General features: G+C 38.5%; 1 protein-coding gene across 3 annotated transcripts in view; it reads left to right on the top strand.

Annotated features, from left to right (window-relative positions):
- Positions 1–19,444, top strand: part of LOC106083935 (complexin) — a 774,169-nt gene that overhangs the window by 111,293 nt on the left and 643,432 nt on the right. The gene's annotated exons all lie outside the window — the stretch shown is intronic.

The raw sequence follows: 19,444 nt of genomic DNA, 5'->3' as shown, positions 1-19,444 counted from the left end.
TTTGATATCTATTTTCAGGGCAAAGTGCCGGTGGCCGCCCCAGCCCCAAAACACCATCCAAACATTTCATATTTTCTGACCATGGCAGTATGGGGCTCACATTAACTGGATTACCTGGGAGTGCAGCACGAATTTGATATCCATATTTGAGTTGAAATGTCTGAGTGCCATCCGCCCCCGGATACCTCGAGGATCGTCCAAAACCCGCCAAATGGGTATATAGACCAATAACGACATTATAGAGCTTAAATGAAAGGTGCTTGAGAGAAAAATCGAATTTGATATCCAATTGAAGGGAAAAAGCGAAAACACCTCCTTATTGTATAAAAGCTACTTGATGTTTAAATTGATTGATTTTCGGGAAATTGATACTCATTTTAGCGACAAAGTACCTGGGGTCCATCCCACCCTCAAACAGAATTTATTTACAGGCTACCGTGTTACGAATTCGATATACACATTCAGGGCGAAGTGTCCCAACCCTAAATGATATTAGAGAGTTAAAAAAGGCGTAGCGGAGCGGGCCCGGTCCAGCTAGTTTACTATAAATCTTGGAACTAAGAATTCACTATAACATCTGTACAACAATACGAATAGATTTAATTGTTTTAAGAATTGAGCAAGTCACATGTTGCATGTTGTCAACCATTTGTGACAAAATTATTTCACATAAATTCATTTAAAAAGTTTTAAAATACCCCACTGTGCAAACTTTGTTGGCCGCCTCTTATTCTCCACCACCCTACAGTTGAGTAGATAGGACATTGAAATAATCGTTATCATACTCACTGGTTCATCATCACCATAATTCTAGACTAAACATAAGAAATTTATGATTATTTTGCATAACAAGATTTTGGCCATTTCATTCGGTATCCAAGGAAACACATTCGAAACATGGAATCATGTGACCTCTCCTAAAGTGCTTGTGGTTGGGAGTGTTGATTCTTGGCAGTAGGTGGTGCGCAGGGCTGGGGTTTGTTTCAAGAAACTGGAACTGTAGCATAGACATTACAAACAATATGAAATTTGATGTGGTTTACCAGCAGGTGCAGGTGTTGTGTCTGTTGGTTATTGGCTTATTTAATATTGGCTTTTACAGGACCTAACACCACTATTTGGTGTGGCCATAGCGCAAGCCCCATTGTGGCACAAGATGAAATTTAATAGGCAATTATTATGTTTTATGAATTGACAAGGAGAAGGTGGACCCAGTGGCATGTCCCTGCTAATGGCAGGGGATCACACAGACGCAGGAATTTATTGGTTAGCTTTGCCTGAAATTACCAACAATGTTTGCCAAGACCTTGGCAAATCCAATTCACTTTGTGAAAACGGTAAAAATTTAATTTTGTTTTGCTTTTTGTCCAAGACGATTATCTGTCAGAGCTAATTTGGCTGACTGTGATTGGAGATGTTAAAATGTATGGCAATGTGATGGTTTGTTTTTGTCAAAATCAATAATCATTGGAAATTTTTATTGGATATTGTTGCCAGTTTAAAAATGTTTATTACTTTACAAAAGCCTAAAGATTATTATGAGATCTAGCTTTCTGACATTGATGACTCTGTTATGTAAATACTTTTTATTTATATTCAACTAGATGAGACATCAAACGTCGTTTTTGTGGTTTATTAAAATCCGCTATAGATCAAAAATATTTAAGTAATAAAAAAACTCATCCATCTTTAGTCATTTATTGTCATACAATTCTTCTTCTTTTCTTCTTTTGCAGGTAAGGAATAACGCATAAAATCTGTTGAAATTATAAATCGTAAGTAAATTATGCAGGCATGTGTTAACATTAACCCAAAGAATTCTAAATTATTTTAATTGTAATTGGCGAAGATCAACATCTACACAGGTGACAACTCCTGCATATTATTTAAATAGCAAGTAACCAGTAAAAGCATGCTTGGTTCAGCCGGGCCGAATCTTGGGAACCCACCACCATGGATTCTGCCAAAAATATATACAAACTAAGTTTGGTTGAAGGCCATAATGTTGTTCGATATAGCAAACTTCTGTCAAACTATCGGCCTATATGACAGATATATCTTAATATGGTCATATGTGAACCATAGGTTGGGTTAAATTACATTTATGTGGCAGTTTGCCATCAGACTCCCTGAGAAGTTGTCAACCATTGTGATAACACAGGAACAGGAGAAGGAAGATGCCTTCTAGCTCCTACAGTTGAACCATCCAGATGGCTTCGCCAAGAACTTGCGAATGTTCACATTCTCTAAATCAGACAAGTTCTCCAAGAAATATGATCCTAAAGTGACACTGTACACAGATGATGTTCTTTAGTATCTTCTTCTTCGACGACCTCACACACTCTGAGAAATTTGTAAGTAAAAACAGTAAAAATGTTTGCTGGAACAGCATAAAGCCTGCTGAATATGGAACAGCAGTAATTGTTTGCTAAAATAGCAAACACTTTCTGCTCTTTTTAGATGGTAAAAATTTGTGTATTCCCTAAAAGCTTAAATCTCTTTCCAATGTTCTACACTTTGATAATTTTTTAGGAGGTGTTTGAAGGAAAGCCCTAAATTAATAGAAAACCAGTAAGGAAGGGCAAAAGTCGGGCGGTGCCCACTGTATAATGCCCTACACCTACCCTATAAGTACAATGTGGGAGCTATATCCGATTCTAAACCAATTTTGAAGGACTTCGGCGAGCAAATATGTTCAAACTCTAATAACTAGGTTGACAAGCGACAACATCATTGTAAATCGTCGAGGAAAACGTTGTGGAAAATTTTGGTAAGATTGATCAAACAATGCGCTTGCAGTGGCTCTTGGGGTGAAAATCTGGCGATATACATATATGATAGCCATACCTAAATCTGGGCCAATTTCTATGAAATTCAGCAGTAATATCAAGAGTTATAAGGAAATTCTTCCTGCAACATTTCGAGAGAATCGGACAACAAATGAGCATTTTATTCCATTATTACTGCAAATCGGACGAACGTATATATGGGAGCTATATCCAAATCTGAACGGATTTTAATGAAAGTCATTAGGAATATCGAGAGTCATTAGAAAATCCATCCTGCCAAATTTCGAGATAATCAGGTAACAAATGACAATTTTATATCATATTTACTGCAAATCGGACCAACATATATATGGGAGCTATATCCAAATCTGAACCGATTTTATTGAAATCCGCCAGTAATGTCGGGAGTCATAAGAAAAAACTTCCTGTCAAATTTCGAGTAAATCGGTTAAAAAAATGACAATTTTATTGCAGTATCACTGCAAATCGGACGAACATATACATTGGAGCTATATCTAAATCTGAACTGATTTTGCTGATACTCACCAGGAATGTCGGGAGTCATAAAAAAATCCCTCCTGCCAAATTTCGAGAAAATCGGTTAACAAATGACCATTTTATTGCAGTATTACTGCAAATCGGACGAACATATATATGGGAGCTATATCTGAACCGATTTTTACCAATTTCAATAGACTTCGTCTCTAGACCGACAAACACGCCCATACTAAATTTGAAGACGATCGGATGAAAATTACGACCTGTAGTTTGTACACAAATTAACATGGACAGACAGACGAACAGACAGACGGACATAGCTAAATCGAATCAGAAAGTGATTCTGAGTCGATCGGTATACTTATCAATGGGTCCATCTCTCTTCCTTTTGGGTGTTACAAACTAATTCACTAAGTTATAATACCACCACAGTAGTGGTGTAGGGTATAATAAGTACAAGCGAGCTAAGTTCGGCCGGGACGAATCTTATATACCCTCCACCATGGATAGCATTTGTCGCGTTCTTTTCTCGGTATCTTTTTTTAGGTCTACAAAGGTTAAAACAAAATAGTTGCTATGCTATTGGAGCTATATCAAGTCATGGTCCGATTAGGGTCATATTCGAATTGAATGTTGGAGACCATAGCAGAAGTCGTTGCGTAAAATTTCAGCCAATTCGAATAAGAATTGGGGCTCAAGAAGTAAAATAGGGAGATCGGTTTATATGGGAGCTGTATCAGGTTATAGAGCGCTTCAGACACATATGTTGAAGATCATGTGACAAGCCGTTGTACAAAATTTCAGGCAAATCGGATAACAATTGCGCCCTCTATTGACTCAAGAAGTCAAGATTCGAGATCGGTTTATATGGCAGCTATATCAGGTTATGAACCGATTTGAAACATACTAAGCACAGTTGTTGGAAGTCATAACGAAACACGTCATACTAAATTTCAGCCAAATCGGGTAAGAATTGTGCCCTATAGTGGCTCAAGAAGCCAGGAAGTAACGATCCAAGATCGGCTTATATGGCAAAACATAAACCGATATGGTCCATTTACAATCCCAACCGACCTACACCAATAATAAGTATTTGTAGAAAATTTAAAACGGCTAGTTTTACTTTTTCGGGGCCTGAATCCTAGTATAGTCCACTGGTTCTACAGGAGCTCGATTAGACCAATACTTACTTACGCCATTAGTAGTTTGGTGGACTGCTATGGAGAAAATGTGCAACATAAGGACCATACAACAGATTCAGAGAACATGTTGTCTTGGCATAGGCGGAGCGATGAGGACCACGCCCACTAGAGCACTGGAGACTATTCTAGATATCCGACCCATTGACATACAGATTAAGTGTGAGGCAGCCACTGCGGCTATGAGACTTAAGGCGATGGGTGAATGGATTGAGGATGGTAGCAGCCCATACCGTCGCGGTATAATCGAGGCGACGTAGGAAACCTGGAAGGAAATGGAGAGGTTTCCGGTCGGATACCTGAGATGAACCTTGAAGTCGAGTGCGACGCACTGCCGCCATCGGCACATTCTTGGATTGATGGGACCCTAGTATTGCCATCTGGAAGATCATGTTACACGGATGGATCAAAGCTAGAGGACAGAGTGGGCCTGGGAGTTTACATTGAGAACCCAAGGACTGATATGTGTTTTAGACTGCCTGACCATAATACGGTTCTGCAGGCGGAGATCCGGGCGATCACGGAATGCGTGAGTTGGTGTGGTATTAACGGGAGGACGTCGATTGTGAACATCTTCACCGACAGTAAAATTGCCATAAAGGCAATAACAACCAGGACGGTAAGGTCACGAACAGTCTTGCAGTGTAAGAAGGAGTTTACCGCCTTCTCTGAGGATAGCAAAATCCGCATCGATTGGGTGCCGGGCCATAACGGAGTAAGGGGAAATGAAAGGGTAGGCGATTTGGCAGTGAAGGCCAAGGGACTGCCATCAATAAACTTGGTTAACCCGAAACCGGGTCGACGCAGTCCGAGTTAAGGGAATGGGCGACGAATGGGCATGCAACATTGTGGAACAGCGAAACGGTCGGTAGGGATCCAGATCGTGAAAAGACAAGGCTATTATGGAAATGAAGCAAGAAGGCGGTCAGTATAGCTATTGGTATCATAACGGTACACATAGGACTACGAGCTCACTTATGTAAACTCGGTGCGGCAAGTGATAGCATGTGTATGACATGTGGGAAAAATGATGAGACGTTTGAGCATTTCCTTTGTCATTGCCCGGCTTTCGCGTCCAACAGATACCGGCACTTAGGTGGGGACACAATATCAGACATGAACCAACTTAGGGGAGTGGCATGGAAAACAATAAAGGATTTTGTAAGTAGCACGGAATTCCTTATTTAAAATTTTCTTTTTAGAGGTTACTTTATAGTTTTAAGAGCGCACAACAAGCCGATAACTGGCTTAGGCGTATGTCCATAGTGGCATGGGGCGGATTAATATCTGCACCCTCTTTTCAACCTAACATAACCTTACGTATATGGCAGCTTTGTCTAAATATAGTCCGATCTGTACCATGTTTAGGCCAGATGTCGGAAGGCTTAAAATAATCCACTGTTGCAAATTTCAGCGAAATCGGGTAATAAGTAAAGCTTTTATGGGCTTGAGACCGCTTATCGGGAGATCGGTCTATATGGCAGCTATATCTAAATATAGTCCAATCTAAAACATATTTAGGTCAGATGTCGGGAGGCTTAAAAAACTCACTGCTTAAAATTTTAGTTAAATCGGTTAAAACATAAAGCTCTTATGCGCTTCAGACCCTTTATCGGCAGTTCGATCTATATGACAGCTATATCTAAATATAGTCCGATCTGTACGATATTTGGGTCAGATATTGGGAGGCTTAAAATAATCCTCTGTTGCAAATTTCAGCGAAATCGGGTAGTAAGTAAAGATTTTATGGGCTTCAGACCCTTTATCTGGAGATCGGGCTATATGGCGGCTATATCTATATATCGACCGATATAATCCATATTTAGATAAGATATCTGGAGGCTTAAAATAACCCACTGTTTTAAATTGCAGCGAAATCGGGTATTAAATAAAGCTTTTATGGCCTTCTGAGCCTTAATCAGGATATCGATCTATGTGATAGCTATATCTAAATATAGTCCAATCTGAACGATATTTGCCTCTGATGTCGGGAGGCTTAAAATAATTCACTATTGCAAATTTCAGCGAAATCGGATAAAAAATAAAGCTTTTATGGCCTTTAGACCCTTTATCGGGAGATCGTTCTATATGGTAGCTATATCTAAATATAGTCCGATGTGAACCATGTTTGGGTCAGTTGTCGGGAAGCCTTAAACTAGTCAATTTCAGCAAAATCGGTTGAAAAAAATAAAGTTTTAAAGCAGCTATATGCAAATATGGTCCAATTTGGCCAATTCAAGAACTTAACTTGTGCATCAAAAAGACGTATCTGTGCCAAATTTCTGCTTAATACATCAAGTGTTGAAGGCTCTAGAGTGATTACAACAGACGGACGGACAGACACACGGACATCGTTAAAGCTTCTAAGAATTTAACGACCCTTTGTAGGGTCGGAAATTTATATTTCGATGTGTTGCAAACGGAATGACTAAATGAATATACCCCCTATCCTACGGTTGTGGGTAAAAAAATTTCAAATGCAAATTTGTCCCAAAATTTGCCTTTACCCCAGAAGCCGCAATTGTTGACCGATTTGGGTGAAATTTTGCTCATAATGTGTTATTACAAATTCTATAATTCATGGTAAACATTGACCAAACCAGCTGATATAGCTCTCCAATTAACCGATCTCCCGTTCTCCCCCTAGATGCTACAAATGTTTACACGATTTGGCAGAAATTTGGTATGTAAAAATTTTTAATAGAATTCACGGTGGAGAGTTCCCAAGATTCGGCCCAACCCATATTACCACGTTTTTACTTGTTTTAATACCAAATTTCTTGCCATCATATACTTTACCACCAAAAGCTCTAAACTTGGCTCATCAATTTCTTTTTTAAGGAAAAAATTTGAAACCTTAAAACTTTCCTCTGGCAAGTGATAAACAATCCTTTATCATTATTTCTCAAGTTGCGAGTGGATGGAAAGCGTACGGTGTCTTAACTGTCATCAGCAAAGTAAATCATTGTCCTCATTTCCCCCAAAACAAAATCTCTTAAGGGAAATCAATTTTATTACTATCACATCATTTTCAACATTGTGCATCCCTTAAGATGGCGAATTCGCATGTCTGTCCTGGCCGCAGTCGCATCAACAACATAATACGCTGTAGCATCCTCAAGTACACGTTTTTGGTACTTTCAGTTATTAGAGTTTTATGTTTTTCTCCTTTTGTTCGCTTCTCTGGTTTATTTGCTCCTCTTACAAGTTTTGGAAAATTCATTGTGAAGTAGTTGGAAAAACACTGCAAATGGAAGGGGGCGAGATAGTAGAATTAAGGAAAAATGACGTTGCACAACGAACTTTTTTCATGTTGACATGGTTTAAATAAATGCATTATTATTATTGAGCTCAAATATGATGACGATGCAATGCCAAAGGAACGGGCTGTAAATTTTAATAAAGCTAAGGATGGGTTTAAAAACATAAAACAACTATGCTTTGAAAAGGTTTTTTTGGGGGACTTCCACATTGTTTTTAAGTATGTTTTGCTAAAAGGTGACTATAATATATATGCTGATGAGTTGATGAGTTTTAAAAGATGCCTACATTTTAATAGTCCAGTGGACTTGATTTTTTCCCTCTGTATAGCCATTTTTATTAAAATTGGCGATTCCAATTTTAGGAAATTTTTCAAACGAAATATTTTGGAAAATTTATTACTTGCATTTATTCCTCACTAGCCGTACCGGGTCCGCTTTGTTGCGCCTTCTTTAACTCTCTAATATCTTTTCAGGGTGGGGACACTTCACCCTGAATGCGGACATGGAATTCGTGCCTTTTGCTGCCTATGACGCTGAACGCGTTCGAGTCCTAGCGAAAACATCGAACAAAGCGGTGTTTATCCCCTCCTAATGTTGGAGACATTTGCGAGGTACAATGTCATGCATGGTCATTAAAATAAATTTCCCCAAAGAGGTGTCGCACTGCGGGACGCCGTTCGGACTCAGGTATAAAAAGGTCCCTTATCATTGAGTTTAAACTTGAATCGGAAAGCACTCATTGATGTGTGAGAATTTGCCGCTGGGTACTTGGACCCAAATTTTAACAACATATTCGTTTTCTGGTCTCCAATTCGTTTCATTTGACCACTTTCGGATACGGAAGGCGTTTTTGGGGTAAAGGGGAGTGTCTGCCTCCACCCGATACCTACAAATTATATGGCCTATGTTTCCTTCCAGACAAACGTACACAATCTATGCAAATTTTAAGGAAATCGGTTCAGCCAAGTATCAATTAGTCATAATGGGTCTAATGGCGTTTTAGAGGAGTAATGTGATCCCCTATACATCGATTTGATTTTGTATGCCAGATTCGAAATCTACTCCCGAATACCTCTCATTTGAGCCCCATATTGAAATCAACGTCTAATATGTCTGTTTGGGGGAGTTTTGGGGTTGGGGCAGCCCGACGGGTACTTAGACTCAAATTTTGATACCATATTCGTATTCAACTCTCCAATACCATTCCGATACCGAAAAATTGTATAGCATATGTTTCCTTCCAGACCAACCTACACAATATGCGAAAATTTCGAGAAAATCGGTTCTTCCGTTTTTCAGTCTATACGTGGGGTGATCCCCTATACTTCGACATGAATTTGTATGCCAGATTCGTTATCTACTCCCGCATATTTTTCATATGATACCCATATTGTCCTTATCGGTCCACTTTTGATTTTTGGTGGTGTTTGTGGTGTAACGGTGGAGGGTCCGCCTCCTTCTATTATCAATTAATTATAGAGCCTACTCCTACGTTCTGACCATATTCATAATCTACTCCCGAATACTTTTCATTTGAATCCCATATTGTCCCAATCGGTCCACTTTTATTTCTTTGTAGTACTTTTTTATCAAGAAAGGTTGTGAAAATTTCAAGGTAATCGGTTTAGCCATTTTTGAGTCTATACGGAACAAACGGAAATTGGGAGATATATCATATTCTGAACCGTATTAAGTGGACTTTCGTGGAGGTTTTCAGATGGATGAGAAAACAGTCGGTATTAAATTACGAGCAAATGTGTTCAAAATTGTAATAACTACGGCTCTATAGGGAGGTATATATGTAAAGGGTGATTTTTTAACTATTGTATTTTGGCAACACTGATTTAAACTGCTCACACACGTTTCATGTTTTGTTTCACTGTCAAACCTCTTTAGTTTGGTCGATAATTTAACTATGAATCCGCTTATAAACGAACAACGTTTGCAAATTATTGAATTTTATTATCAAAATGCGTGCTCTGTTGAGAAAGTTCATTGCGTCCTTCGATTTGTCGATTTTGAAGTGAAGATCAGCCAGAAGCATTGCAAGAGCTGCATCACAGTTTGGTGAGGTTTATAGGTTGGTGGCATCATTGGACCGTTCTTCTTCACAGATGATGCGAATCGTAACGTAATATGGGAGCTGTATCAAGCTATTGATGGATTCAGATTATATTATACACGTATGTTGAAGGTCATGAGAGAAACCGTTGTACAAAATTTTAGCCAAATCGGATGAGAATTGCGCCCTCTAGAGGCTCAAGAAGTCAAGATCCCAGATCGGTTTATAAGGCAGCGTAAATCGGACGAGAATTGCGCCCTTTAGAGGTCAAGACCCAAGATCGGTTTATATGGCAGCTATATCAAAACATGAACCGATTTGACCCATTTACAATACCAACCGACATACACTAATAAGAAGTATTTGTGCAAAATTTCAAGCAGCTAGCTTTACTCCTTCGAAAGTTAGCGTGCTTTCGACAGACAGAGGGATGGACGACCGGACAGACGGACCTGGCTAGATCGACTTAAAATGACATGACGATCAAGAATATATATACTTTATGGGGTCTTAGACGCATATTTCGAGGAACCGACTACAGTTTTACAGTTCAAAGTAAAGGAGTTCAAATTGCCTTCACTTCGCAGTGTGCGTCCAAATATGTTTCCTCACCTATTAAAGGTGTTACACATTCAGCCTAATTGTACTCCTGCTTTATGGAATGGCTTCGATTACCCAACAAAATAAATAACAAAAAAAAAATAAACAACAAACTTCCTTTTGATTTATTAAAGTTACCAAAATTTCATTTCATTTAAAGTAAAAGTTGATGTGTTTGTTTCCTTTTGTTCGCGTAGAAGGTTATGGGTAGTTAGGTTTTTGTTATCTTTATCATTTGTTGACAAAATAAATACAGAGGCAACGAAAAAAAAACAGGGAAAAACAGAGAAAGACATTGACGTGAATAAATGCACTGTCGTGACAATTCAATCATAAAAAATTTTTTGCCTTTTATAAAGCTATAAAACACACATTGTAAATAAACAAACGGACCGACAACAGAAAAAAAACCAAAAAAGAAAAGGAATGCCATCAGCAGCAACCAATTTGGTCGTGTAGCTGCTGCTTCTGCTACTCCTCCAAGCAGTGTTATCGCTTTTGTGGGGGGGGGGGGGGGGGGAGAAAAACTGCTTACAGCGAGTAAACAAATATGAGTGCGAGTTTGTTTTCTTATTTTGTTTTGTTCTGCTGCTGTTGTTCTCGCATCCTGTCTGCTTGTGTTGTATAAATTATAAGTCAACAGAAATTACAAGGGGAAATGTGGCACGAATACCCACACACACACACACACACACGCACGCATATAAAAATAAATACACATCAATACAATGAGAAAATAAATATCAATACAAAGCAGAATAACCATTAACAAAATATACACAAAAACATACAGTCACTCACACACACACATAATGTGCACACACATATACATATACTCGTATTTGTACACATTTACCCACACCTATGTGAACAGCACACACCCACCATAGTTAATAGAAGCCTGAATTTTATGGCATTTGGGACACACAAAGTGCAAGACAGTTACAAAAAAAACATTTTCTTGTTTAATGGCAGCAGACCTTTATCGACCTTCTTCAAAAACACACAAAATATGAATGTGTCCAAAAAAGACATATCACTAGATATTTAAAGAAGATTGGATTAAAATGTTCTTATATAAAGGGCCATCTAACACGTCACACTTGTCTTTTCCCCTTTGTTGTATTAAAGCAAAAAAAAAAAAAAACAACTTTAAAGAAAGAGCAAAGGTAAGGCGAACCCGACTAAGTTATACGCTACTCAACTCATAACATCTATGATAAATTTTTTGCGAACTTGACATAGGGAAAAATATGATTTGTTTTGGTTATGGCTAAATAAATGAAGGGGACACCTTCGTACATCAAGTAAAGGTGCTATCTGGCAATATGTTTATACCCTACACCACTACTGTGGTACAGGATATCATAATTTAGCGAATTTGTCCGTAACACCCAAAAGGAAGAGAGATAGACCCATTGATAAATACACCGATCGACTCAGAATCACTTTTTGATTCGATTTAGCTAGGCCCGTCTGTCTGTCTGGTCGCATTTTTCATCCGATCGTCTTCAAATTTGGTACAAGCATGTTTTTATACCCTCCACCATAGGATGGGTGGTATACTAATTTCGTCATTCTGTTTGTAACACCTCGAAATATGCGTCTGAGACCCTTTAAAGTATTTATATTTTTAATGGTCATGTCATTTTAAGTCGATCTAACCATGTCCGTCCGTCCGTCTGTCTGTCGAAAGCACTCTAACTTCCGAAGAAGTAAAGCTATCCGCTTGAAACTTTGCACAAATACTTCTTATTACTGTAGGTCGGTTGGTATAGTAAATGGGCCATATCGGTCCATGTTTTGATATAACTGCCATATAAACCGATCTGGGATCTTGGCTTCTTGAGCCACTTGAGGATGTTATTCCTATCCGATGTGGGTGAAATTTTGCATGAGGTGTTTTGTTATGATTTCCAACAACTGTGTTGAGTATGGTTCAAATTGGCCCATTACCTGTGATAGCTGTAATATAAACCGAACTGAGGTCTTGACTTCTTGAGCCTCTAGAGGGCGCAATTCTCATCCGATTTGGCAGAAATTTTGTACAACGGCTTCTCTCGTGACCTGCAACATACGTGCCTAATATGGTCTGTATCGATCAATAGCTTTATACAGCTCCCATATAAACCGATCTCCCGACTTTTGTTTCTTGAGCCCCTGCAAGGCCCAATTATTATCCGAATAAACGTAAATATTACACAATGACTTTTACAATGTTCAGAATTCATTTATGGTCCGAATCGGACTATAACTTGATATAGCTCCAATATCATAACAGTTCTTATTCAATATTTTATGTTTGCCTGAAAACAGATGCCGTGGCAAGAACTCGACAAATCCCATCCATGGTGGAGGGTGTATAAGATTCGGCCGAAATTAGTACGCTCTTGCTTGTTTTTGTCTGATTTAGTTGAAAAGTGGTATGTGAAGTATGATAAGGCCACTATAATCTACATAAAATATTGGGTTGCTCAAAAAGTAATTGCGGATTTTTCATATAGTCGGCGTTGACATTTTTTTCGCAGCTTGAGACTCTATTATTGCATTCTTTCTTCTGACAGTTATCAGCTGTTTTGCTTTAGAAAAAAAGTGTAAAAAAAGTATATTTGATTAAAGTTCATTCTAAGTTTTATTAAAAATGCATTTACTTTCTTTTAAAAAATCCGCAATTACTTTTTGGGCAACCCAATACCATCCAGTTAGTTTCGTAGGTAGATATTCTCCCTATAGTTCTTCCCCAATGTGACTTTTTCAGCCCCTGGAGTCCATTCTGCCATGTCTGTCTGTTCGATTAGCTCTCATCAAATCGCTCCCCATATAAACTATGTGTAAAACCTGTTAGTTTCCAAGGTTTGACCAATTGCAACTTAAAGTGCTTTTACTTGTTGTGTAATTTTAATTTTAGTTTCTTAATTTTATCGGAATAAAATCATCATCTCACACTTTCAACTTTTGCAAGCGCCAATTAATTAGAATAAAATTAAATTAGTCTTCAGCATCTAATGAACTGCTTTACATTTCATACAATCTAACCTAATCGCCCTATTCAATTTTCAGCAGAAATATTTAAGAACTCCACTTTCCCCCCATCTCTTAGATATTTGATTTGTGCCCCTAACCAGGGTATGCTTAGCAATACTTACCACAATCACACCTTGGTTTCTGAGGTTTCACAGCAAACCCTGGTTATGCAACTACGAATGTGATGGCTAGGAACTGAAAGGATTTTAGGGGGTTATTAAAAGAAAATGCAAATGTTATAACTAGGAATAAAGAAAACAAAAGAAACTCTACCACAATGGTAAAAATATTTCGTAGATATTAATATTTAAGCTAAATCCATTCAATGATCATTGCATTGCTTGCAATAGGCGAATGTTAGTTGAGTTCTTAAGCAACAACAGCAGGATATGAATAATTGCAGAAATGATTTTTAACAAAACGCCCTTTATAGTATCAGGGTAAATACCAAATTAATCCGTACAAGAATTTATGTTTACAACTTCATTTATTGTGTGGCATGAATATGGCCATACATAACCAAATGCATGAGTGGGATATAATTTCCAGAAATTCTCTTGTGTTGTGACAATAAAATCCAAACCAAATTTATGGCAAACCAACAAAACAAGCTATGAAAACAAAATTTAAGTTACATTTTCCCATGGAGCAGCCACATTCTTTGTGAGTAATTTTATGAGCGTACACCGCAACGTATAATTGTTGTAAATAATACTTCGCAATAGCTCATACGCACAGATGAACACTTTGTTGAAACTAGGGAAACTAGGGATAAAATGCGAAACGAGTCATGAATGTTGAATTTTACAAGTTGTTATAATTTTTGATTGCATTCTGGGTTTGTACACAACCAAAAATAAAAATAGTAGTAAATTCGGTTAGATTGGATCTTGACAAAAGATACAAATTTAAATATACACTTCCATAGGATAGAAAAATTGTTACCATATGAAATCTAAATCGACCACGATATTCGAAACCAATCTAGCCGTGTCTTATAGCCTGTTTGTCTATCTCGAAACGAGTTTTTCGCGTCACTCAAGAGTGTGTTCACACTGCAATTCGAGCAAAAAGGGAAAAATCTCGATGTATAAACAGATTAATCAAAGTCCAAAGAGCTAAAAGAATTTTTTTCTGGGTGACGTAAGAGATTAGGGATGTCAATCTTGGTCTCTTAATCAACTCAGATGCGAAAATTGACCTCCCCATGTCATAACTTGCGGTAGCTGCAAACTTTGCCCATGAACATTCCACTAAGAAACAGCGGCAAACTTCTCACAAATCAATGAGTGCTGTCCGATTCAAGTTTAAGCTCAATGATTAGGGGCCTCCTTTTTATAGCCGAGTCCGAACGGCGTGCCGCACTGCGACACCTCTTTGGAGCGAAGTTTTACATGGCATAGTACCTCACAAATGTTGCCAGCATAAGGAGGGGAAAACCACCGCTGATTTTTTTTTTCTGATGGTCTCGCCAGGATTCGAACCCAAGTGTTCAGCGTCATAGGCGGACATGCTAACCTCTGCGCTACGGTGGCCTCCGAACTTGCGATAGCTACATATATTGAAAACACAGATGGTCCGTGTGACGATTTTTTACGTTTCGACTGTCACAAAGTTGTAAACGTCATAGGATAAAAGAAAAGAATTGCCATGTTATTGGAACAATATCAAGTTATGGTTCACTTCGGACCATAATTGAACTGAATATTGAAAACCATTGCGCACATTAGGGGTTGAAGAAGTAAAATAGGGACGTCGTATCTTAAAGGTCATGAGAGGAGCCGTTGTACAAAATTTCAGCCAATTTGGATATACTTGCGCACTTCAAAGGCTCAAGAAGTCAAGACCCCAGATCGGTTTATATGGCAGCTATATCAGGTTATGGACCGATTTGAACTATTCTTAGCACAAATATTGAAAGTCATATCAAAACACCTCATGCAAAATTTCAGCCAAATCGGATAATAATTGCGTCCTCTAGTGACTAAAGAAGTCAAGACTCCAGATCGGTTTATATGGCAGCTATATCAGGTTATGGACCGATTTGAAATATTCTTAACACAGTTGTTGGAAGTCATAACAAAACACGTCGTGCAAGAATTTCAGCATTTTTTCTTTTAAAAAACTTCTCTTTTCTTTTAAAAATATGGTGTTTGCGTTGTTTTCGGAGGCATAAGTATTTGCGGTGGCAGTTTAAATCAGGCGTTATTCCTTTGCTTCAAAGCGATGTACAAACTTACCCATCAGCACCATCGCAAAATATTTTGTGTTTTTGTACAAGGCGTTTGCGTTGATTGAAGTTAAATGGTTGCGTTGTTTCAAAAAGACACTGCACGGAAATTGAACTTTGAAAAGCTGCAAACACAACAGATGGCAACAGCATACTCGCACCTACAATTGCATATTGAAAGCACTCATTGTGCCGTGGATTTACAGGCGCTTTGGCAAACCATACTTCGATACCAAAAGCCTCCCCCAAAAAATGTTATGGTACGATTAAGAGTGTCAAAATGGTGAAGAAGTGGTATCGGGAATGAGCAGAATGGAGAAACGTTTATTCCGCAGAAAGAAAAAGGGAATGGAAAAGGAGAAAAGAGATGTGCAGCAATCCGAACGAAGTCCGAAAACATTTTTTAAAGAATCAAATAAAATAAAATCTGCATAGCATTAACCTAGCTGAAGAACAACAAAGCAGCAGAAACCGATGTGCTGCCAGTTTAACTATATAACACCGGAGGAAACATGTTGCGTTAAAACTTCTTATAGAGGTGTCGAGAGGTGGGAGAAAATCGAAAAAGAGCTAATAAAAAATAAGCCATTTGAGAACGGATAGAGATACCTCTTTGAAATGGTTAAAGCTGGTGTTATCGAGATCATTTGTAAAATTTCTAGGCCATAGGAGCCTTTTGTCAGGAACCTTAAGTTGGTCACCTCGGCATTTCAAAAATTATTTAGGTTATCAAATATTTCTTTGTGGTTCGATTTTCAAAATTCCTTTTTGCTGGAAAGTGCTCAAAAAGCTTTTGCTTGAGACATACAGACATTTTAATGTTTATGCATTGGCGCGAAAAGTGTTCACACCTGATTATTCATATTGATTAAGCTTTATTGAAAAAACATACTAAAATACCTGAATTTTGAAAATCGAAACCCGAATGAAGATTTGGCAGCCCGAACAAATTTTTCGAAATGACGAAGTAACTAACTTAGGGGCGACCGGACTACATAGGGCCTTGAAATTTTGTACATTTTTGTACATGATCTCGATAACACCTCAGGTTAATCCATTTCAAATTTCAAAGAGTTATGTCTATCAGTTCTGAAATGTTATATATTTTAACAGTTTTTTCGATTTTCTTCCACTGTGCGCTGAAAGTTTAAAAACTCAAGGATCTTTAGAAAAGTAAAACCGATCGGACCATAAATGACTGTTTGGCAATAAGGCCTATTTATTACCCGATTTAATTGAAATGTGCAATATTGAGTTGTGTTGTACCCCTCGGCATCCGCGCCGAGATTTTCTCTGCGCCAGAGAAACGTAATTATTTGAAAAAAACTCCCGAGCCGTGAGTTGGGTGGGAAGGGGTCGTGGTGGGCGCTTCTGAAGGGGGACATCCCCAAGTTTGTTTCTCTCTCCATTCAGTTGCCATCATGTGATAGTCTAGGGAGCAGCGGATCTTCGCCGTCGAAAGCTTCTTTTTTAATGGTCGCTTATTGCCAAGGAACGTGTCTTTCGGGCTCGCTTTGAAGTTGTTCCTTCTTCTTCCTTCTTTCATTGTGAACTGGTGTGCGTAGCCGGTAACGTGAATAATTGGCCTCTTCTTTTCGAGAATTCAATGTACGCGGAGTTATATTGAAGGCAGCTCGTAAAAGGAGGAATTTTTTCTTTCAAGCCTTGAAGAAATGAACGATAGAAACTTGTGGTTACAGCAAGATAAAGGTATTGGGCTCATAAAAGGCGCATTTATTGTCCGGTGTCGCCGAAATTTGGGACAGTTGGTTGTGTTAGGTTCTTCGAAATTTTTCTGCAACTTGGCCCAAACCGGAACAGATTTGGATATAGCTGCCATATAGACCCATATCTCTATTCAAAGTCTTGGCCCCATAGGGCCGGATTTTAAATATTTCAGTGAAAGTTGACACAATGACTTATGTTAGGCTTTTTGACATCCGTGTCGTATATGGTTCAGGTCGGCCTATATTTGGATATGGCTATCAAAAAGACCAATATTTTGTTTAACAAAATTGAACAATGTCGTGTCGAATTTAATCCAAATAGGACCATATTTTTATTTAACTGCTAAGTGGGCATAAGGTATGCTTTTTTCACCGGGTTATGACGAAAGTTGGTTTACATGTATACCCTAAGTGGTGAGTATCCAAAGTTCGGCACGGCCGAACTTAACTCCTTTTTACTTGTTATGAGGTGATTTAATTCCGTGCGATTTCTTTTTATGAGGTTATTTGAAATCACCGCTTTATGTCGATCGACCACAGACCAAATCACACCTCAAAATAACATGCGCGACTCCACTGCCAACATACCGATTGATATGCTGCAAAGAGTGGACACGAATTTAAAAATATTTATCCCATGTAATTGCCAAGACTGCATATAAAAAGGAGGCCACCGTAGCGCAGAGGTAAGCATATCCGCCTATGACGCTGAACGCCTGGGTTCAAATCCTGGGGAGACCATCAGCAAAAATTTTCAGCGGTGGTTTCCCCTCCTAATGCTGGCAACATTTGTGAGGTACTACGCCATGTAAAACTTCCTTCCAAAAAGGTGTCGCACTGAGCATGCCGTTAAGGCTCGGCTATAAAAAGGAGGCCCCTTATCATTAAGCTTAAACTTGAATCGGACTGCACCCATTGATTGGTGAGAAGTTTGCCTTTGTTCCTTAGTAGAATGTTCATGAGCAAAATTTGCATTTGCATAAAAAAATTGGGATATTGAATTCTCAAAGGCTCAAGAAATAAAATCGGGAAATCGCTTTATGTTGGAGCTATATCAGGTAATGGACCGATTCAAACCATATTTGACACGTACGTTGAAGATCATAAGGTAAGTCTTGTGCAAAATTTCAGCCAACTCAGACAAGAACTGCGCCCTCAAGGGGCTCAAGAAGTGCATGCTGGAGATCGGTTATATAGAAGCGACATCAGATTATGGACCAATTCAGACCATATTCGGCACGTATGACATTTGCTATGATTTAGAGTGCAAAATTTCAGCTAAATCGTAAAAGAATTACGCCCTCCAGAGACTAAAGAAATATAATCGGGAGATCGGATTAAATGGGAGCTATATTCAAATATGAACCGATATGGCCCATTTACCATCCTTACCGACCTAGACTAATGAAAGTACTTTTGAAAAATTGCAAGCGCCTACTTTACTCCTTCGAAAATTAGCGTGCTTTCCACAGACTGACAGAGAGACGGATGAACTGACGGATGGTCTTATAATTATATGCCAATATTTCGATATGTTTCAAACGGAATGACGAAGTTAGTAATCCCCCTATCCTATGGTGGAGGGTATACTTAAGTTGTTACAAACATATGCTCGAGCTTATAACACGCTAAACCATAATGGTGTTGTGTGGTATAAATCCTCCTTCTTAACCAAATTTATGAATACTAGCCGAAGGGTTGCGTTTTTGTACGACAGTTTGCGTTCACAAAAATCTACCAAGCGAGCTGTTGAATACTTTTGTTTCTTCAGCCTTCAACGGAAGCACCCATACGCTCGCAATATATTTTACAAATTAAGAACTCTGACAAATATTTACATTAAAAATCAACGAAATAAAACGTATTTTAACATTGTCATGCTCCCCTTACTCTGTTGTTCTTCAGCCATGAGTGCGCCTGAAAGTATGTAAATAGCGTGCATACTTAATACGCGCTCATACACATGTGATAGTATTTTTATTTGTGTAAGTTTATGTGCATGTGATTATAATGATTGTGTGTTGGTGATGACGATGAGCCACACAGCACATG

Source organism: Stomoxys calcitrans, chromosome 2 (genome assembly GCF_963082655.1).
Source record: "Stomoxys calcitrans chromosome 2, idStoCalc2.1, whole genome shotgun sequence".
Lineage (NCBI taxonomy): Eukaryota > Metazoa > Arthropoda > Insecta > Diptera > Muscidae > Stomoxys > Stomoxys calcitrans.
This window is presented reverse-complemented; position numbering and strand designations above follow the sequence as displayed.